Genomic DNA, 23,808 nt, shown 5'->3' on the forward strand with positions numbered 1-23,808 from the left:
CGGTAAAAAATCTACCTGCATTGTAGGAGATGCAAGTTTGATCCCTGGGTTGGAAGATCCCCTGGAGAAGGAAATGGAAACCTGCTCCAGTATTCTTGCCTGGAGAATTCTGTGCACAGAGGAGCCTGGTGCACTACAGTCCATGGGGTTGCAAAGAGTCGGACACGACTGAGTAACACTTTCACTTTTTTCCTTTCACTTTTCTTAGATGTGAAGAATAAGGGGAAAGGAGTCAAAGCTCATTATAGCTTGAATGGTTATATTGCAGTATTAATATTATTTATTAAGATGGGGGAAAGTGTTGAGGAGGAGATGGGTTTCAAAGGGAAAATATTTAACGGCCCTGTTTTTGGTCATGAATATAAGACATTAAGTGGAGATGTCATGCAGATAATTGAAACTCAAAGGACAGATATTAAAAATTTGGAAGTTATAAGATCAAGACAGCTATAAAATCTACAGCATTGGTTGAGATAACCTAAGAAAATAATTAACAGAGAGAGAAAAGAGATACGGGCTCACTTTTGAGCCCTGAGGAATCCCAACATTTAGGGATCAGGTAGAGGGGGAATAATGAGGAAATCCACTAAAAAAGAACAGCCACTGAGGTAAGAGAAAGAAATAGGGAGTGGCCAGCTGTGCTGAATGTTGCTGACAGAGCAATTTCAACGAGGACAGAGAAATGCCCACTGTATTTGTCCAGCTAGGAGTGCTGGTCCTTTTAAAGGCGTCTTTTTAGTGCAGTTGAAGGGGATGATGCAGAAGCCAGACTGTTCTGAGCTGACAAATAAATAGAAGATGAGAAAGAGATGACTTCATGTACAGACAAATTTCTTGAAATGCTTGTTTCCCCTTTACTTCAGTGACACTATACTTTCCTGATTCTTCAACCTATCTGGCTGTCTTTTTTGGTCATCTTTGCTAAGTTACCCTCTACTTACCTTTAAATGTTGAAGTTCTTCAGAATTTAGGTCATCTAATGCTGTTCCCTCCCTTCCACCTAACAGCTTCAGTTACCACATGCAAGCCAGTGACTCCCAGATTTTACACTGGATCTTTGTCTCAGATCTCCCCTCTGAGCTCTAGAATTGCATATTCAATTGCCTGTTCAAGATCTGGAAATTAACCTCCGTATTCCCCTTCCACACCTGTTTTTCTTCTAGCGTGTCAAATTCTCTGCAAATTTTATCATTATCTTCTCAGTAGTTCAAGACAGACACCTGGCAGTCATGGTTCACTTTTTTCTCTCCCCGTGTACCACACCCAATCCAACAGGAAGTCCTGTTCATTCTACTTTCACATGTGTCTCATTTACAGACTGTCTATGGGCCAAACATTCAAAGACTCTTCATCTATATTATCTTTCTCATTAAGGGTCACGAATACCCAGTAGAGCAGGTATTATCCCCATCTTGAAACTGAAGCTTAGAAAGCGTAAGAAATTTATTGTGATAGTAAATGGCAGAGAAAGAGGGATTCAAGACTAAGTACTGTAACTCCACATTACCTCTGACCCTACCACTCAACCTTTCTGAGGCCAAGTCTCTTCAGGAGTAAAATGGAGCTAATACTAAAAAGCCTCTTGATGAAAGTGAAAGAGGAGAGTGAAAAAGTTGGCTTAAAGCTCAACATTCAGAAAACGAAGATCATGGCATCTGGTCCCATCACTTCATGGGAAATAGATGGGGAAACAGTGGAAACACTGTCAGACTTTATTTTTCTGGGCTCCAAAATCACTGCAGATGGTGACTGCAGCCATAAAATTAAAAGACGCTTACTCCTTGGAAGGAAAGTTATGACCAATCTAGATAGCATATTGAAAAGCAGAGACATTACTTTGCCAACAAAGGTCCGTCTAGTCAAGGCTATGATTTTTCCAGTGGTTATGTATGGATGTGAGAGTTGGACTGTGAAGAAAGCTGAGCACCGAAGAATGGATGTTTTTGAACTGTGGTGTTGGAGAAGACTCTTGAGAGTCCCTCGGACGGCAAGGAGATCCAACCAGTCCATCCTAAAGGAGATTAGCCCTGGGTGTTCTTTGGAAGGAATGATGCTAAAGCTGAAACTCCAGTACTTTGGCCACCTCATGCGTTGAGTTGACTCATTGGAAAAGACTCTGATGCTGGGAGGGATTGGGGGCAGGAGGAAAGGGGACAACAGAGGATGAGATGGCTGGATGGCATCACCGACTCGATGGACGTGAGTCTGAGTGAACTCCGGGAGTTGGTGATGGACAGGGAGGCCTGGCGTGCTGCGATTCATGGGGTCGCAAAGAGTTGGACACAACTGAGTGACTGAACTGAACTGAACTGAACTGAATACTTTCCATTTTTAGGCTATTATTTTAAAATTTTTAATAAACTATAAGTTAAACATACCTAGTACTGGGTATCAGTTCAATAAATATTAAGTTCCTTTACAGTCTTTTACTCCTTCTTTTATACATTTTTTTCTGGGGCTGAATTTGCCCCAGAAATTTGCCCCAGCAATATTAGGATTACAGAGCTGAACAAAGATTGCTACTTGCTTTCAAGAAGCAAATATTTTAAGGAGACAAAATGAAAAAAACATAAAACAATGAGATAATAGTATAAGACAGTAGATAACTAAGCATTACATTGCATAGCAGAGTCTTTTTATAATAAAATTTCAGAGAAAGGGGAAAGGGCAGTTGGAAGGGGATGGGAGTGGGCTTCTGCAAAGGTCTATTAGGACAGGAAGGATGTATATTAAGGATATCAGCAAAGAGGGGCAGGACACTCAGAAAATAAGGTTACTGATGTGGAAATGAGACAAACATGCTCAGAATCAATGATGAGAGCAAACTGATTTCAGCAAGAGGTACTTACTTTTCCCCACATCAAAGTATTTTAGTACTAAGTTTCCTTGAAACTGTTTAAGTTCCCAATGGAACAAAGGAAAATTTGAGCCCATTATTAAGATCAAATATCTTGGTGGGCAAAGCCATCATTAAACCATCTGCCCACCTTCCCAGGGAAGAGGAACAAGCCCCAGATTCTGACCCACAGGAGACAAAAATAATTCATATGCTGTAGTGTGCTCTGAGAATAACATTACGCTGTCAAAAGGGGCTAATGACGTCAATCACATCTTCCTAGCTTGCATCTCTCAGTTGACAGCAAGCAACCAAGAGAGCATTCCTATGTCTAAAGTTTCCTTGGATTAAAAACCCAGAGAGACCACTAATACTAATATACCCAGTACATCTGAGGCCTGAATTAATAAGTTTTAATTATCCAGGGGCCTGTTCAATAAACCAATTTGGCTTCTATGACAATGAAATGGTGATATATAATTTGCTCCACCATTCAGCAAAGCTTCTGGACAATGGCATCATAGAGTATTAGAGTTGGAAAGAAAGTTAAAGATTTCTTTGGTTTTATTTTACTAATGAAGACACAGGAGCCCAAAGGGGATAAGTGATAAGTTCAAAGTCAAAGGGACCATGAAGGAGAGAAGGTCATCGGGATGGCAAACAGATCCTGAAGAAGGAGAGTCATATAGGGCCCCTGGTGAGAAAAGTACTGAAAATGAAGGGAAAGGAAAAATATAGAGCTACTCTCAGAGCACCAATGGTTCTTCGGTACTGATCAAGAATTTTGACTGATTTAATGCTGGATTATGGGTATTATTTCTGCTATATATTTACTTCTGTCAAAATAATGAAATCTCAAGATTTAGTGGAAACTTAACAGTGGTCTAGCCTCTATAATTTGCCCATGACTTGACATCTCTGCTTGCTGATCATTGGAATAGAGGACTTGACCATCAAATAAATGCAAGGCAGCAGCTTATGGGGAACTGGGGAGAGAGATTGTTGAGCCAGAATTTGAGGTGACTTCTTTCAAACAGATTTGTTTGAAATCTGTAGCCATGTTTGAAGGGTATTCCTACATGAATATTCCTGGGACTGAACTCATCTCCCCCCGGGCTGTAAGGGTGAAGCCATTGTGTTTCCAGAGTAGTGTAAAGGGATGCTCAAGGGCTTTGTAATGACAGAGGTGAAGGCGCAACGTGCAGCTCTGCTACTAAGGAGCCATGTGATATTTAGACAAGGTATTAAACCTTTCTTAGTCTTGGCGGGAAATAATCCCTCTCCAATAGGATTCTTGTGAGGATTAATCAATATCAGTAAAATACTTGGCATAGTGTCTGGCACCTAGGAATGACTCTTAGCATTATTCCCTGGAAATCATTTTTTCCTTTAGCCTCACTTCTCATGGTGATCATGTTATCATAATACAAAAATATTGGTACACATGGTCTGAATTAAAAATATATATATATATTACTTCTAGGTTCAAAAATCAACCTGAGAAATATACTTTACATGCCCAAACACTGGATTTTGCCAAATATTTTCATGGCTCATGGGACAAGGAGACTATCTGAAATCAGCATCGAGAAAATTCAAGAGCTGTGGTATCACAGGCACTTATTACCTCACATGGGCATTACTTCGTTAGCTTCCTACGAGCCTGCTTTTTCTCACCTTGGAAGGCACCACAGCGTAATGAGAACAGCATGAACTTAGAGCATCAGACCTGTATTTCAGCCCTGGCTCCATGACTACCTAGTCATGTGACTACATCAGTGGCTGTCTATAGCTGAGAAGGTGAGGGGAGGCAGGATGGATGCTAATGGGTACAGAGTTTCTTTTAGGGGTGATGAGAAAGAACATAGTCTAAGATCGAATAGTGTTGGCTGCGCAGCTCTGTGGAAACACTAGGAACCACTGAAATGTATGATTTAAATGGGAAGTTTTTTTAAGAGAAAAAGTAAAATATTGCTGAAAAAAAGGTGGGAAGGTTGGAAGAAAAGTTGAGGAGACCTTCTGAAAGATACATTTTTAAAGAGCTCAAAGATGGAAAACAGAAGAGACGAAAATTAAGAAAATTAGCCAATTGGTTCAGAAGGTTCAACATCCAAATAACAGTAGCTCCAGAAAGAGAGATGAGAAAAATACGGGTTGGAAATGAACATAGAAATAATTCAAAAGAATGAATTCAAGATCAAAGGACTTGTTTTCCCAACTGAAAGTGCTCCTGAGAGCCCAGCACAAAGAAGGAAAATAGATTCTCATGAAGGTTCAACATTATAAATTTAAGAAGAGCAAACCAAAGAGAAAATACTTAAAGCTTTTAAGGAAGAGCGATGGGAACAGATCACATAGAAAAGACCAGGAATAAAGATGAGCAATCAAAGTGGCTTTGAACTTCTCAGGAACAATACTGGAATCTAGAAGATAATGACTTCAACATTCTAAGGGAAAAAGACTTCCAATCTAGGACTCTAAAGCCAGGTAACTATCAATTAAGTACTAGGGTAGTATTTTCGGACATGAAAAACAGAACTTAGGCTGCACCTGTGTGATTCCATATAAACTTTCCTGTGTACAGTTGCAAAATACCTGAAGTGAATCTATCCGGGAGGTAATAGTGCCTCAAGCACTAGAGGTGATTGTACAAATTATCAAGGAGAAAATCTGGATTCCCTCAGTGCTCTAGGCTCAAGCTATGAGTGTGACTGTGAACTTTTATCACCCATCAGGGGTTTCAGGCAAAGCCTATCATCTTCAAGCACTTAAGCCATACAAGTTCTGGAATGTTCACTCTGGGAAAGGACTGCAAGAATCATCTTGTCCAACTCCTCAGTGTGAAGATGAAGAGTCTAAAGACCTCAGAGGTATAGTGATTTTCCAAAGTTTAAAAGAAAGTAAAAAAGAAAAAGAAAAATCTGTGTAAAATTATTTGGGACCAATAATGTTGGGATTGTATTTTTAAAAACAAACTTTATTGTTTCAAAAATAAAAATTAAAGGCAGAGCCAGAACCAGAACTTAGAACTCTAAGTTTAGTTCTCTTACATGTCCTTCTATCTGCCTTTCATCAATGATAAGACCTTTGTATCTGAGAGAGATAGAAGGGACTTGCTATCTCTTCCCAGAAAGCCTGACATTAATGTCTACTACAGAGGTTACAGTATCTCAGTTTTGATAAATGGGCCAAATGGAACATCAATGATATTGGGACAAGTGCAGCCACTTACTTGCCCTGCAGAAAGCCCCAGGCTATGTGCAAACAGTTCATAATGCCTGCAGCATAGAAAAGTCTGCACTCTGCAGTATTCTGTGAAATAAATGGACCTCCTCATCTGTTAATAAAAATTAGTGGGGTATCAACTTGAAAATATAACCATGACTCCATACACAGAACAGTGCCTGGAAAAATGTTTAATTAAAAAAATTTTTTATTAATATCCCAACAGGTACTCTGCCTTATGTATGACGCTCTGCAAGATACAAGAGACGAAGGACAGTTGCTGCTGTCAGAGGCTTTCACATAGTGGGATGAGACTGACATACATATTTATTTTTAATGTTTATTTGTTTGTTTATTTACTTGGCTGTGGGTCGGATCTTAGTTGCAGCACACAGGATCTTCACTGTAGCACACGGACTCTCTAAATTGTGGCGGGCAGGCTTAATTGCCCTGCGGCATGTGGGATCTTAGTTCCTCAACCAGGGATGAAACCCATGTCCCCTGCACTGGAAGACAGATTCTTAACCATTGGACCACCAGGGAAGTCCCACGAATTTTATATCACAAAATGTCCTTAGAAATTGTATAAGATAGTATTCGTTCATATTGCAAGTGGCAAAATGGAAGCTAGGAAATGCAAATAACTAATTAATGTATCACTGATCGCTGATCACAGATCACTGAGAACCCAAGTCTACTGACTTGCTAATTACTGTTCTCACCATACCAGCTATAATAACCACACACCCACAAGTAATTTTAATGTTTAAACCCTTTTACAAAGGATTTACGAGTGCTTCCTAACATACATACAATAGAGAAAAATGCAAAATAAATTACTGATGGTGTTAAGGCAAGGAAAATCTCTGAGTTTGAAGATTCCCCTGGAGAAGGGAATGGCTACTCACTCCAGTACTCTTACCTGGAGAATTCCATGGACAGAGGAGTCTGACAGGCTACATACAGTTCACAGGGTTACAAAGAGTCAGACACGACTGAGTGACTATGCACATGCACATACAACCTAGCTACATCTCATGTGCATGCTAAGTCACTTCAGTCGTGTCCTACTCTTTGCGACGTTATGGACTATAGTCTGCCAGGCTCCTCTGTCCATGGGATTTTCCAGGCAAGAATACTGGAGTAGGTTGCCATTTCCTACTCCAGGGGATCTTCCCAACCCAGGGATAAAACCCTCATCTCCTGTGTCTCCTGTATTGGCAAGCAGGTTCTTTACCACTAGCGCCACCTCCAAAGCCCAATTACATCTCACAATCAGAACTAAAATGAACTTCCTCCCACCGATTCTCATGAAAAGGAAACATGTCATACATGATATGCAATGTCTCAAATAATCAGACTATATATAAGTACTTAAGGGCCAAAGTAGTGACATCAATTGTAGTTAGAGCAATTCAACAGAGACATAATATGGACTAGAGAGAAACAGAGGTTTCATAGAAGACATGGTCTTGGAGGATGGAAAGAATTTCACAAGGGAAGATCAGACAGTCGAAACAATAAAGGAACAACATTCCTTTTTTATCACTGAACACTACTTGAAGTACATTTTGACATGGATCTGTTCTTTTCCTTTCCCTTGCTACAATTTGCATCTGTCCTTTCTCCCCTAGAGACAAATTTCACAAAACTGGTGAAGAGATTCTGGAAACAGAATATAGTGCTTTACCTTCCAAACGTCACTACCACATCACCCTGTGATATCAGGGCTCCAGCATATTTATTTCCATATCCAACATGCTATAAACATATAAGTATATAAGTACAGAAATGTTGGGGGGAGAGGGGGAAATGTTTGGGCTGAAAAACTCCGTAGTTATGCCAATACGATGTCCAGTTTGCATAAGAATCAGCTGGACTTTCTACGAATGGACCCAGGAGTTTTGGTGAACATCCTCAAGCCATCCTTTGCAGTGATTAGGTTTTTCTCTCCCTCTAAATCTTTTTCTTTTTTCAAAAACAACTGACTCCAACTATTTCTGCTTTCATAAGTGAGATTTTGTTTTCACTTCTGATGTTGAAACAGCTGCTTTCCTGTTTTAAAACCAACTCTGTTTTTTAGGACAATTTTAGATTGAGAGTTCTCAAAACCCCCAAGCCTAGCTCTGTCTATTAACATTTACATTCGTATGATACACCTATCAAAATTAATAAATTATTTTATTCATTATTATTAACTAAAGTACAAACATTATTCAGATTTATTTTTTTTCCTTAGTTTACTGAGATATGATTCATATAAGATAAAATTCACCATTTTAAGGTGTACGATTTAGAAGGCAATGGCACCCACTCCAGTTCTCTTGCCTGGAGAATCCCAGGGACGGGGGAGCCTGGTGGGCTGCCGTCTTTGGGATCGCACAGAGTCGGACACGACTGACGTGACTTAGCAGCAGCAGCAGTGTATTCAGAAGGTTGTGCAAATGTCACCAACTATCTAATACTAGACCGTTGGCTGTAATCCAGTTATTATATCAGAGTCCTATTAATGGGGTGGTAAGATAAGGGAGAAGGAAGAGTTCTATAGTCTTATGAGTATATCTCAGTCTTTTAGTGGGATTCTGTCCCTGGACTATGACCTTCACCAGTGTTTCTCAACTTCTTTCTCCTCTCCTCACTTAGGTGAGACAATAAGACATGATGGGCTGGAGTCAGAGAAATGTCCTTTCCACAGGTGGAATAGGGCTCTGGCCAAGTCTTTTCCCCTGGGAAGCAGACCTTTGTTACAGAGAAGGTTCCAGGTACATTTCATAATAGTTACTCTCCTCTTCTTGCCAGAATCAAGATGGGGTCTTTCTTGGCTCTTCACAGTGAGAACCTGATAAGGTTCTTGGGTGTAAAACCTATGAAAATGTGGGACATGTCTAAGATTGTGGCCCCAGGAGTTTCTCACTCTCCAGCTAGCCTACACTCAGCCTGCAGCAACTCATCTAAATTACCATCTAGGTGTTCCTACCAGTTTACGACTGCGGAAGCTTCTGCCCCAAGTAAGCAGATCTCAACTGTTTTTCTGGATAAGTCTCTCCATACTTGGGGGCAGCAATCTCAGCTCTCTGATAAGAAAACTTACTTACCACTGACTTCCTACTGCTCAAGAAAAGTTACCAGTTTTTATTTTGCTCAGTTGTTTCTTGTGTGAGGATGGGTGTGATGACTTCTAAGCTCTTTGTATGTGGGAACTGACACCTGCTGCTTGCATTTTCACCCATATGGTTTAATCAACTGCCCTCTTAAGAAACCACCTGGCAACATAATCCTTGAGATGCATGTAACCAGAGAGATAGATTTAAATATGCCTTCTCATCCAAACTGATGGTGACTTAGGGCTCAAGTGCTCCCATTAGAGAATTGTTTTATAAGATGAGAAAGTAGTTGGAACCAGCATGGAACTGAAATGAGAAGGGACTCTCAGGGTGTGGGGTGGGGTGGGAGATAATAAAGGTAAGTGCTCCTTTTGGAAGCCATTCTCAGCACCTTATGACACTCCAACAGAATCTTTTAACTAGGTCAGGGAAAGTGAAATGATCAAATAGATCTCCAGCGTCCATGTTCCTTTCTGGGCTTTTCTCTGCCCAGGCCGCTCTTCCTGTTTCAGCACTGGCTTCATATTCCCTTCCCCAATACTTTTATCTTGACTCATTCACTGGGTCCACTTTGACAGGATAGAGCTTAATCATTATCAGAAGAACTGATCCTAGAATAAGTGGAAATAATAGAGGCAAATTGTCCTTCATGGCAAGGAACAGTTTGCTTCAGGAAAGAGCTTCCTGCCTCTGACATATTTAAAGAGAAAGGGAACAACTGCTTGTCAGGAAAAGACGTAAATTACTGTTATCTTAAGCCACACAGACATACAAAGGTTAATAATGACTGCAATAACTGACACTCGTTCTGGAAAAAGAAATCCTGAGTCTTGATTCCTTTTTTAGTCTATACACAAAGCCTAATAACATTTTAATTTAATGTCTTTGACAATGCAGCTGGGAATCAATCACAAATCATATATTATCATTAAAGAGATCATTAATTTGTTGGAAAGAAAATGTATTTATGCTCTCAGTATCTTCCACTTACATCATAAATCTATAAAGTCAACCTGCAGATGGTCTATTGATATCTGTAAGTCATTAAAGACGTTATAGGTAAGAAATACGGAAATTGAGAAAAGGATGAAAATCAAATTCTAAACGCGTGCACTCATTTAGAAATGCAGAGATCCTGATTCAGAAGGGTTGGAGAGGGACCTATGGAGTATGCTTTTACAATCATGAGCATGCTGGGGCTTTTGACGCAGGCAGGCAGAGTATCACAGTTTGAGAAACCATGCTCTAAAATGATTAAAACCGTCAATATATTTCAGGTATATTTATATAATTATTTTTAGTTTTAACATTCTTTTAAAATTAAAACCAACTCAATTTATATGCTTGTTTTAAGCATTTCACAAAATCTCCCGATTGTCTTATAGTAACAATAAAGGCATGATAAGGGAATAGAAAGGGCGTCTCTGGTGGCTCAGTGGTAAAGAATCTGCCTGCCAATGCAGCATATGCAGGTTTGAGCCCTCTGTTGGGAAAACCCCCTGGAGGAGGAAATGGCAACCCACTCCAGTATTCTTGCCTGGGAAATCCAATTGACAGAGGAGCCTGGCAGGCTACATTCCACGGGGTCACAAAGAATTGGACATGACTGAGCAACTAAACAACAGCAACATGGGAAAGGAAAAGTAGGACAACAGAGAGTAGAAGAGATTAGTTTCCTATAAACTAAGAGTACAAATAAAGTTATCAACAGATAAAATGCTAAGAGAAATAAATCTAGGTCAAAATTAAATACAAAATAAACTTTAGAAAATCAAGCTGGAGTCAGAAAAATAACAGTTTTAATTTTTGTCAATCTATCGGCAAGTCTAATCCAAGTTTATATAGTGTTGAGGGCTAAAATCAACACAAAATGTTAAAAACAATATCTCCCCCAATACACATATTTCTATATGTATAAGACTGTTCTGGCACTGTTCAGAAACTAGACTATAGTAACTCATTCCTATCTTTTTTCCATGTTTCACTAGAAAATCAATTCCCCTAAAAAAAGGATATTTAAAGGTAATACTGTATTTTCATATCTTATGATATCTTTTTAGAACTATCATATTTTTATGTTAGAATGAATAATATAATGAGTCATTCTGTATTGACCAGTTGGAGAAAGAGAATTTAGCATACATGTTTCCACAAAATTTTTCATATACATGAAATACTAACTGAAGGACCAATACAACAGAGAATGAATTTAGAGAGAAATCGGTGTACCCCCCACATTTCTGCTTGCCAATATCAAATCAATGGGAAAAGCAGAAGTAATCTGTACTTTGGAACCAGGTCAAGTTTGGGCTTTAACTTCTACTCTGCTAACTCACTATAATGATCAAGTTATTTAACCTCTATAAGACTCAGTAAAACAGGGATAGTGGGTTTTGAATATTAAGATACTATCTGTGAAATGCCCTAGCACAGAGACCAGCATAGAGTAGTAAAAAAAAAAAAAAACAACTTTTTCTTATACAGCTCCCTTCTTTTCTCCACTAATCCTTTTGCTCATTAGTTCAGATCACAGAAAATATGTATAGAATGTATAGAAGGTCCAATACTTTGACCGCCTGATGTGAAGAGCCGACTCATTGGGAAAGACCCTGATGCTGGGAAAGATTGAAGGCGGGAGGAGAAAGGGACGACAGAGGATGAGATGGTTGGATGGCATCACTGACTCGATGGACATGAGTTTGAGTAAATTCTGGGAGTCGGTGATGGACAGGGAAGCCTGGAGTGCTGCAGTCCATGGGGTCACAAAGAGTCCGACACAACTGAGCAACTGAACTGAACTGAACAGCTGTTGTTGGTCAATACCTAGATACATTAATTCACTAGGCATTGCAAAATGATAATATTCTAGTTTTGTCTTTTTTTTTTTTTTGCAAAGATTTACTTGTTTCTATGTGCCAGCAGTCAGTAAATAAAAAATGAATTTCAAAGAATAATGCCATTTATAATAACAGAAAAAAACCACCAAACACCCAGGGATAAAGGTAATGAAATATGCAAAAGTCTCCACACTGAAAAACTACAAAATGAAATTTAGAGAAGTTACAGAAGCAACACATAAATGGTGGGATACATAATGTTTATGAACTAGAAGACTCATAATTGCAAAGATGTCATTTCTTCCAAAACTGGTCCACAGAGTCATTACAATCACAAAATCTCAACAGGTCTTTTCTGTATGTATGGAAATCCATTATTTTTTATGTGCTTCTTTTTTCCTTTCAGCTTATTCTCCTCATTTCCTAACTTCATAGAACAGTTCATTCATTTTAAAGATTTCTTACCTAATTTATGTATTTAAAATATAAGTTTTCTTCAAAACTCTACCTTAGCTTTATTCTTCAAATATTGCTATGTAATGTTTTCATTTTCATTCAGTTCTAGGCATCTTAAATTTGTGTTACTTATTTGGCAATATGCCTTTCAAAATTTTTTTACTTTATATAAGAATACAGTTGATTAATAATGTGTTAATAATGGATAATTCCAAAGAAAATGCATTTTCCCCATAGTGTTCAGAACTAAAATTCTACTGAAATCTTGTTTCTAAATCAATAATATATTCAATGGTGTCACATGGGTAATGGGTAAATATGTTCTGCATATGAACTGAAAAAAAAGTTACAGTCTGCACTCATAGAAATGTGAAGTACTTAAAATGTGAATTTTATTAGATAATTTTTTAAAATGTCAAAAAAAACCCCACAATATTGTGTTAGTTTCAGGTGTACAGCAAAGTGATTCAGTTATACATACACATGTATCTATTCTTTTTTAAATTCTTTTCCCATTTAGGTTATTACAGAATACTGAACAGATTTACCCTGTGCTATATACAGTAGGTTAGCTATATGCTTTTAAATTTTCAACATAAAGAATTTAAACATTTATGTTTTTTGTATTAACTTCTGATTTTGTTAAGTTGTAGTCAAAGATCATTCTTTATAATTTCTATTTCTGAAACCTTATGTGTTCTCTATGACTCTTTCATATTAATTTTTATAAATGTTCCACGTATATCCTTAAATTGTTTGATACAGAAATCTGTATCACCAAAAGTTCAAGCATTGAGCTTTTCGATTTTCAATTGTGCCTTCTTAACCTATCAGTATTAAACTTCTCAAAGTAAAATGAGATGCTGTTAAGAAAGAAACAATAATTTTCTAAATTTGGGAGAAAATTACTATTTTCAATCTAGAATTCTGTATTTGACAAAGCTGTAAGCCAAATGTATGAGTACAAAAACAATCTTTTGGAACATGCAATTCTCAGAAGACTCATCTCTTAGGCCTCTTTCTTAAAACCTCCTGGAGTATGTGCTCCTGAAGAATGAGGATATAAAAGTAAAGAAAAAAAGCTGAATCCAAAAAATAGTGTCTAATCCCCAGGAGAGTATTGAAAGAAAAAACAAAATCCCAGGATGCAATAGGCCTAGATAGCAAATAATACAGATTGAAACAGAGCAGAGGGTTCTGGGAGGGAGATCTCCACACAGGAGATGGGAGAAGAGAGTATTAAAAAGTTCAAAACAGCATTTTGGGGTCAAAGGAAGAGAAGAGGGATACGAGGAGTTCAAAGTCACTAAATTACCACTTCTTTGAAAGCTAAACTGCAGGGGTAAAGCTAAGAATTTCAAAAATGCTATGATCCTTTGTATTAAAAAAAAAAAAATTCTCTTTTCTCTTATAACTTCAAAGACATGGCCAGGCCTGGCCCCTGTGGGTAATCTAGATTAAAACAATTTCCTAGTTTGTGTTTCAGCCTCTAATCTCTTTTCCCACTAATCCCTCTAGTTAGTTTAACATTCCTAACCTAACTCTTTTTCTTCTTATCCACAGATCAGGAACCTATAATGGCTCCAGATCCCTCAATTTAGGTTCTATCTTCTCATCAGTAAATTGTATTTGTTTCTTTGGTCCACTCTGATTTTTCTTGCTCTCTTCTAACAGATCAACTTATTTATTTTTTCCTTGGGAGTATAACCAACAATTAACTCTTAACCTTGATTAAAGTCTACACTATCTTTACAAATCTTGACTCCCTCAGACACTGCATGAGTTCCAGAGAACAGCAAACGTGTCTTTTACTTCTCCTAAGAGCTAAGAACAATTCTAATCAGGTGATAGGTATAAAAAAGAAAGAAAAAAAAAAAAAGAATGGAATCGAAGTTACTTAATTTCTTTGAGCTTCTAGTTTCTCTTTTCTAAAATGTGGATAAAACTTGACACTTTTAAAAATGGTATATATGAGAGCATATTACTTTGCCAACAAAGGTCAGTCTAGTCAAGGCTATGGTTTTTCCTGTGGTCATGTATGGATGTGAGAGTTGGACTGTGAAGAAGGCTGAGCGCCGAAGAATTGATGCTTTTGAACTGTGGTGTTGGAGAAGACTCTTGAGAGTCCCTTGGTCTGCAAGGAGATCCAACCAGTCCATTCTGAAGGAGATCAGCCCTGGGATTTCTTTGGAGGGAATGATGCTGAAGCTGAAACTCCAGTACTTTGGCCACCTCATGCAAAGAGTTGACTCACTGGAAAAGACTCTGATGCTGGGAGGGATTGGGGGCAGGAGGAGAAGGGGACGACAGAGGATGAGATGGCTGGATGGCATCACTGACTCGATGGATGTGAGTCTGAGTGAACTCCGGGAGTTAGTGATGGACAGGGAGGCCTGGCGTGCTGCGATTCATGGGGTCGCAAAGAGTCGGACATGACTGAGCAACTGATCTGATCTGATGAGAGCATGTAGCTAATATTCATAAACGTTTGCTAAATCTATATACTAAAATGTGTATAATATATATCTCATATAATTGGTGGGAGGATTAAATAAGGATGTGTCAACAATTTTAAAACTGAAACACCTCAAAGGCAAAGAATCATCATCATTAAAAAGTACAACATAAAGAAACAGAATGGAAGAGGAAACCAGCAGAAAGCCAGCCCAAAGGCAGTAACCCGTATGGGAAATAGAGAGTGAACTTCATAAGAAAATATAGAGTGGACAAAAAAGCTTCTTTCGCGGAGAAGTCAAATGAGTATCTGAGAAAGTTTTTGCCTGAAGACATGCTACCCTATCACCTCAGGCCAGATGCTGTTTCAGGGTGTGCTTCAAAAGAGGTTCTCTGCAACTGACCTATTTAAGGTATATTCCTCTGGTTCAGAAAAGATCTCTGGTAAGCCATTTCCAAGTAGGTCAATGAAAAACAAGCCTGAGTGTTCAATTTCAGAGCCCCTGAGATACACTTAAAGTTGGAGAAAAGCTCAGAACTAAAAGTACTCCATAAAATTAAGGAAGTAGACCTTAGGTAAGATCCTTCAGCTCTGACATTTGGGTATCTATTTGTACTAAGGAAACTTACTAGGGCAGCAGCAATGTGAAGAACAGACCACAACCACCCTACACTACAAGACCAGTGGCAGCTCTGCAGAAGAAATGATCAGAGCTTCTGCCTCTTCCAGTGGAAAAGGAAATGGCAACCCACTCCAGTGTTTTTCCTGGAGAATCCCAGGGATGGGGGAGCCTGGGGGGGCTGCCGTCTATGGGATCGCACAGAGTCGGACACGAATGAAGTGACTCAGCAGCAGCAGCAGTGCCTCTTCCAGAGATGTAGAACAATGCAGCAATTCACCTCTCACCATAATACCCTCTGTTTATGTTCCAGTAATAAAAAAGAATATTCTCCACTGAAAGACACCAAGAGTATCTAAAGAAACTGACACTATATATCCCTTTGCCGTAGTCCTATGAGGTCATCTTAAACCCTGGTTCACTCAGAAAACTATAAGTTCTTGCTACAAATACTGTGTAAGATTTACTACTTCCTTTATTCTTATAACCCGAACTGGTTTTATTAAGAGGACACTTAAAGACAGGTGGCTCCATCACCACACATGAAGCACTGGCCTGTGAGTCAAAAGACTGGATTCTTGTCCAGACCACTTATCCTTTTGCTGTTCTCATTCTGGGTCTCTGTTTTCTCTACATTTAAAATTAAGACGTTAGTGAGATAATACAAACCTATGAAATAAGTTCAAACTGGAGCCATCATTTTCAAGGAATCTATATTAAATGAAACTTCAGGATCTGTTAACGTTCTAAGGTTCTTGCAGAGAATTACCATCATTGACAGCCTAAGGACTGGTTTGTTTTCGGATCACATGCCCACTTGGAGCTCTCCAGGGTACTGATTCTACCTCTGGCTTATATCTGCCCTCCGGTCCTCTGCACACAAGCATGTTTCCAAATTGATCAGTCACCTAGGCAGAGGTGTGGAACAAACATATACACTGCCCAATGGGCCCAATGGATGTATGAATAAGCTAAAGAGAAGAATTTCATAATAGAAAATATCACAGAACTGTAAAACAAAATTAGTTCCAAATCATGGTTTTCATTCAGCAAGTTCTAGTCAGTTCACAGGAAGTACTGTACCATCCAATAAAACCCCCAACCCATCTATAGCACTCTGGTACCAGACTAGAACCTAGATCTCTCAAGCTTCGATCCAATCTTCTTCCCACAATTTATCTCTGCTTCTCTTTTGAGCTCCAATGTTAAAATCTCTAAGTTATGCTAAAGCAGTTAAGAATTCAGACTGTCTTCCTTAGAACATACTTAGCACAATGTCCTTACAAACCCTAAGTTTTCAATAAGTTTTTGTTGAATAAATGATAAAGATGGGGCCGTGAACATTTCTTAACTTCAAGTGCCTCCAGTCTCATCTGCATATTCATAAACCCTGACAATCCCATCTTATATAGAACTCAAAAGAATGACACACAAGCTCCTGGAGCTTAAGTCTGCCTGTGATTGCAAAATTAATAAGGCAGCTGACTCCATGACTAACAGAAGACACTACTACGTTGACTGCTGCAATTCTAGTCTAGTGATGATGAACAGGGGTATGGAATTGGATAACCCTGGATTTGAACCCTAGCTATCACACAGATGCTGCCTGACTTGGGCCTATTGCTTACCTAAGCCTTACTTAACTTATTTGTAAAATAGGGGGAATGTAGTGTATACCTTCCGACGACTACTGAAAGGATTAAGTGAAATATATAAAAACACTAAGTAGGCACTTCCTTGGATTGCCCTGTTTACTGTGTAACTGGGACAGTGACTGGCACACAATTAATGCTCAATAAATGTTAGCCATTGTCACCATTATAATAAATCACAAAATTCTATAACTAAAATGAAGACTTTTATTATATGTGAAAAAGTGTCAAAAGTACAAGAAAAAGTTTTTATTTAAAAAAAATAATGAAATCTCATACTCTCTTCATGGGGAAGCAAAACAATGCAAACATTGATTGACTCATTTTTAAAAGGCACAGAGAGGTTAAATCTTTCATTAGGGATCACAGAAAACGCTCGATCCACTAGAGACAAATAATGAGCACTTTGCCTGTAAGTCAGAGCAAAAGGCTGGAATACACAAAGTATGTAACCTGTATGTAATCAGGAACCTAGGAAACGAAAGTATTCTTATACCAAGAATTACTTGCTGATTTATTGAGCCACCTTAAATCTGAATGCCTTACAGCAAAAAAAAAAAAAAAAAAAAAAGCATGTTAATAGCTCTCTTCAAATTAAAGAGAATGTTCACATGCTGCCTCCTTATACTCTACAACAATCAAATGAAAAAGGCATCAGAACTTATCCTCCTGTTTTACAAATGAATGCAACTTATGTCTTAACAAATCCTCCAAATGATTTTGATGCACACTAAAGTTTGAGTGCCACTCTCTCCCTCCATTGCTCCTTTCCTATCATCTTCTGCCTTTCCACTCAACTTGGATTCCATGACCCAGTATTTCAATAGCCTATATTTCCTTTGCCTTTCATCCTCTCTACCTGGTAAAACTTCAAAACCCCTTGCTTGATAAGCTCAATTACCCACCTTCTCCAAATATGTCCCCAAGTTGCTGAGGAATGCCAAAACACCCACATATAACAGAGCAGAAAGGACCTCAACAAAGTCTTCAACTGCCAATAAATCACGTGTTTGTCTGGTCAAAAGACAGTGGTGACTTCCAATCTTATTCATTCCCTTCAAATAGCATCCCTTCCTTCTCCCTTCTGCCATCTCAGTAGATGACCTAGCCTCCTACTTAACAAAGAAAATAGAATCCACCAGATGGATACGTCCTCAACTTCACACCATTCAGTCCACACAGCTTTCTGTATCTTCCCCTCCATCCCTCTGTACATTCTCCTCCATCCCTTCTGTTAAAATAATAAATCGGGTGGACCTCCTCTAATCTAAGACCAAAGCCACCTGCTGGGGGACCTCATTTCCCCTTTCTCTTAAAGGAAACTCACATTTTAAACTACTCTTCTCTCTCAACCAAGTAGGCCCCACCCTGCTGACCTTATGAGATTAGACAACTGTGGGGTCGTTAAGGGGGGGGCACATTCAGGGTGGAACTGTATTCAACATTTTGTAAAAACCTGTAACGAATAATAATCTGGAAAAGAAAATATATGTATAACAATCACTTTGCTGTGATCACACCTGTAATAACACCTAAAACTAATACAAAATTGTAAATCAACTATACTTCAACAAAAAAAACAATCTGGGCAAAAACATTTACTTCTTTCTCTCCATGTTATGTACATTTTCCTTAAGATAATTACACCACATAATTGGTACCTTAGTACTTAAACATGCAGTCATGAAAAAAAGAATAAGGTGGTTCTTTCTGTTCTCACAGTCATAGAATACAATACGCATTCCTGAAGTTCAAACCCATATACCTAACCCCCAGAGTCATCCTCCACTCAGATGTCTCACGGGCACTTGAAACACATGTCAGAAACGTGTCTAAAATAACACTCCTCCTCTCACTCTAAAACCTGTTACTTCAGGCTCCTCCAGTGTTCCTCACCTCTCAGGAAACAGCACCCCATCCACTCGGGTGCCTCATCAGAAACCTATTAGACATACTTGGCCACCTCCCTCTCCTTCATCTCACATCCAATTAATCAAGGCCTGATCATATTATCTAGCAAACATTATACTATTCCACCTCCTTCCATCCCCACTGCCACTGTCTTTGCCCAAGCTACCATCATCTCCCACGTGGGCTTCTGTGAGAGACTTCTAATGGTTTCCCAGGATCCACATTCCCCCTCCTCCAATCTAGTCCCCACTAGACAACTGCTAGGACAGCCATTTCAAAGGGAACACCTAATCACGGCTCTCCTCTACCAAAACTCCGAGAGCATCCCATTTCTATTAGAATCAAGCGCAAAAGCCTTAGCAAAGCCCATAGGCCTCCGCATGATCCGGCCTCTGCGCACTCCAGGCTCTCTTCATGGAGCTCCTCCTGCCCCTTCTACATTCCAATCACACAGGGATGTATTTCTTCAAATTAACCAGGCTCTTTCCCCTTCCCAGATGTTTTTTCCCTCAGAACAGTTTCCTCATTATTTGCCTTGCCAACTCCCCTTCACCCTTCAAGTCTCAATTTTAAATCTAACATCCTCAGTTAAAAAGTGTCCAACTCCTCAGATCCAGTCAAGCCAATTTTAATTCCCCTTGTCCCAGTTTACTGGGTTTTCATTCATTTATTCATTCAACAAATATTTATTAAGCACCTAAAATGTATCAGTTGCTGTGCTAGGTGCAGAGAATGCAATTGTGAAGAATACAGTAGTCTCTTCCCTGATCAAATTTATATACTAGTGGAAAATATAATCATTAAACAAATACTTATTTGATTACAACTGCAATAAATACTATAGAGGAGAAGAACAGGAGTGCTTTAAGCATGAATCAATGTCTAGTAAAATAGTGGAAGGAATTCAGATTCAGGTCTTCTGACTCCAAGTCTAAGCTTTTTTTCCTGCTACATTATGCTTGAAATAGAAGCTTCATTTTTATTTCTAAGCAAATTGATTTTAACTTTTTTCTTAACTCCAACAGATTCAAAGTTCATATAGTTCTGGGAGGCAGCTCTGAGCTCCCTACCACTCAACACGGCAATATTAACTCCATAGGACCCACAAACCAGTTCACTGGGAACACTGTTCTGGAGACTACAGTTGGTTGGGGAGTAAATAACACGTAAAACACAGTGAAGGGTCTGTGCAGAGGTCTATGGGAACACAAAAGACGGAAAGACTGATATGTACAATAACATAAGTGAAAGTGCTCTGTGAAGTGTGAAACATTACTCAAGTGTTATTAGTGGTGGTGTAATGTAATCCCCAAAGGACAAGAAAAAAAACAAAAACAAACCACCCATTCAAATAGAGAAACAGCACTGCCACTTACTTTTTTAACCCAGGAAAAAACCTGAAATATATTTTTCCTCGTTCATTCTTAGCATCTCATTTTAAATAATTTAAATCCAAAATTCTTACTTGCAGCAAAAGGAAAATTTATTTATGCATTTTGCTTTTTATCTACTCTTTTATTGCATCAGAAAAATCTTGAAAGGCTAACAGTCCTAATTTATTATAATCACATCTCAGTCATTAAGCAGTCACTGAAGTTAATATTTAAAAAAAATACTAAAATACTAAATGTGGTAAACTCCCTCTAAACTGCGTTTATAGCAGATTTTGCTACACCACAAGTACTGCCCCCTGGTGGTGCTACAGTGCAAAGACCCTGGAAGGGAAGGGGACTGTGACTCTAGATTACTAAGCATCAGGAGCCCAGGCTGCAAACCTCCAGACCACAGAAACTTTAAGGTATACAATTACAGATTTTTAATTATTCTGGCTTTGCCACTTCTTAGTTGCATGATCTAGAGGTACATTTTTAACCTGTTCATCTTTCAATCTCCTCATTGATAAAGTAGGAATGATTTATATACCTGAAACATTGTAAATAAACTATACTTCAATTTTTAAAAATAAGAGTGATATCTGTACCTATTTTATAGGGTACCTGTGAGAATTAAGCACATAGATGGTCCCCAAATTACGGTGGTTTGACTTACAATTTTTTTATTTTACAATAGTGCAAGAGCAATATACATTCGTCAAACCATACATCAAATTTTGAATTTTGATCTTTTCCCAGGCTAGCAACGTGTGGTAAGACAGTCTCCCATGATGCTGGGCAGCAGCCCTGGGCCACAGCTCCCCAAAACCTGTCAGCCACACAAACACGAGGGTAAACAAATGATGCACTTACAACCATTCTGCACCTAGACTATCATTCTGTTTTTACTTTCAGTATCGTATGCAGTTACATGAGAGATTCAACACTTGATTTTGCCCAACTGTAGGCAAATGTAAGTGTTCTGAGCACACTTAAGGTAGCCTCGGCTCAGCTGTGATGTTCAGGAGGTTAGGTGTATGAAGGGCATTTTCAGCTTACAATACTGTCCATTTGAGCTATTTTTGTCTGTGCTACACTCAGACACTCAGTCATGTCTGACTCTTTGCGACACTATGGACTGTAGCCTGCCAGGCTCCTCTGTCCACGGGATTCTCCCAGGAAGGATACTGGGGTAGAGTGCCATTTTCTCCTTCAGGGGATCTTCCTGACCCAGGGATTGAAACTCCATCTCACTGGTGCCACCTAGGGGCTCAGTTGGTAAAGAATCTGCTTACGATGCAGGAGACCGCCTATGATGCAGGAAAGGCAGGTTCAATCCCTGGGTTGGGAAGATTCCCTGGAGAAGGAAATGGCAACCCACTCCAGTATTCTTGCCTGGGAAATCCTGTGGACAGAGGAGTCTGGTGGGCTACAGTCCATAGCGTCGCAAAGAGTTGGACACGACTTAATGATTAAAACACCGGCAGGCTAAGCTGAGATGTGATTCAGGATGGCAAGTGTATTAAGTGCATTTTCAGCTTACAATATTCTCAACTTATAACAGATTTATAAAAATGTAATTCCATCATAAGCCGAGGAAGATATTTAATATATGTAAAGAAATCAGGGCAGTGGATAGCACACAATTAGAACTCAATAAATACTTGCTCTATTATTCTATCTCTTTCAGCTCTAAAGTTCCATGATTCTGTAAGCCTAATGCCACGGGGTACAATAAAATATAAAAAACTTATTTGAAGGTATTGTGCTTATTCCTCAATAACAGAAATATCTGTAGTTTACAACAAGAACCACGACCACATGGTTCTAATGGGGGATGCAAACTGTTCCTCTGGAAACCTCAGTGCCTCCACATACTTCTATAAAACTAGAGGACCATGACTCAAGATAAAGATTCCTCCTATTTTGAGGGGTTATAATGTTTAACCAAATGTCTTCATTAGATTCCAAATATCTCATATTAATTCCCCTAGTCCTCTCCTCTGAAAGAATGGAAAACAGTTGTTCAAACTGTTTCAACCACAGAGCAAGATAACTACAGACAGTTACTAAATTCTCGGTCATATTTCTGGAAGCCTTTACTTTCCCACAAAGATCTTATTTCAAATCTTTCAGTACCCTAATTATTCATGTAGTGGGAAAGACAGAATGAAACACAATATTCCATCAGGAATCTGAACAAATTTGACTTACAGACTTTGACTCACTCTTTTTTGCCTTTGCTCACATCATTCATGTTCATGCCTTACCTTACCTTTCCTCTCCTCATCTGAACCCTACCTATCCTGTACCATCAAAATTACACTTTTCTTCTGACCCTCTGATTTCATTCCATCATTTGACTTTGTGAGTTTAACAAGACACCATCAGCATCACATCCTAAAAGAGGAAATTAAACCTCAGAGGCTAAAAGATGTGGTCACGTTCACAGATCTGATCAACGACAAGGTTATAACTTTATAAATTCACTGAAACATCAGTGGTCAGATTTAACTACAGGGAAACACAATTTAGTGGCACCAAGAACACCTAGACTCTCAATCTGTATAATTCCAGTGTGAAAAAAAATCTATTTTATTTCAAACAGGTATCAACATAGAAGTAAATCTATCTCTTAATGAGCCCAGTCTACTCATTTTAAAGATACTAAAATACAGGCTCAAAAAAGTTTGTCGAAAGTCACCATTTCAGATGACTTGCAAAAGCAAACTAGGCAAAAACTTTTTTTTACTAATTCACATATATGAAACGTCCAGGTTTTGAGTTCAACAGACTTTAGGGGTTCAAAGGACCTGGTTGCTCTTCTCTCTGTTTTGGTTTCATTCCCAGGCAGAACTTCTCCTGAGGACCCCAATCTTACATCTTCCCAGGTTCATATCCAATATAAAAAGAATACATGCCTTCTGTAAAAAAGAAAAAATTGATCAAAAGTCAGTCATACATGATATTGTACATAGAAAACCCTAAAGATAGTATCAGAAAATTACTAGAGCTAATCAGTGAATTTAGCAAAGTTGCAGGATACAAAATCAACACACAGAAATCACTTGCATTTCTATATACTAACAATGAAAATCAGAAAGAGAAATTAAGGAATCAATCCCATTCATCATTGCAACAAAAGGAATTAAATATCTAGGAATAAACTTAACCTATGGAGACAAAAGAACTGTACAAAGAAAATTATAAGACACTAATGAAAGAAATCAAAGATGACATAAACAGATGTCCTCCTGGGTAGGAAAAATCAATACTGTGAAAATGATGATACTACCAAATGCAATCTACAGATTCAATGCAATCCCTATCAAATTACCAA

General features: G+C 38.6%; 1 protein-coding gene across 2 annotated transcripts in view; it reads right to left on the reverse strand.

Annotated features, from left to right (window-relative positions):
- The window catches only part of SYN2 (synapsin II), a 182,479-nt gene that overhangs the window by 123,923 nt on the left and 34,748 nt on the right, over positions 1 to 23,808 (reverse strand). The window lies entirely within an intron of this gene.

This window comes from Bubalus bubalis, chromosome 21 (assembly GCF_019923935.1).
Source record: "Bubalus bubalis isolate 160015118507 breed Murrah chromosome 21, NDDB_SH_1, whole genome shotgun sequence".
NCBI classification, from domain to species: domain Eukaryota; kingdom Metazoa; phylum Chordata; class Mammalia; order Artiodactyla; family Bovidae; genus Bubalus; species Bubalus bubalis.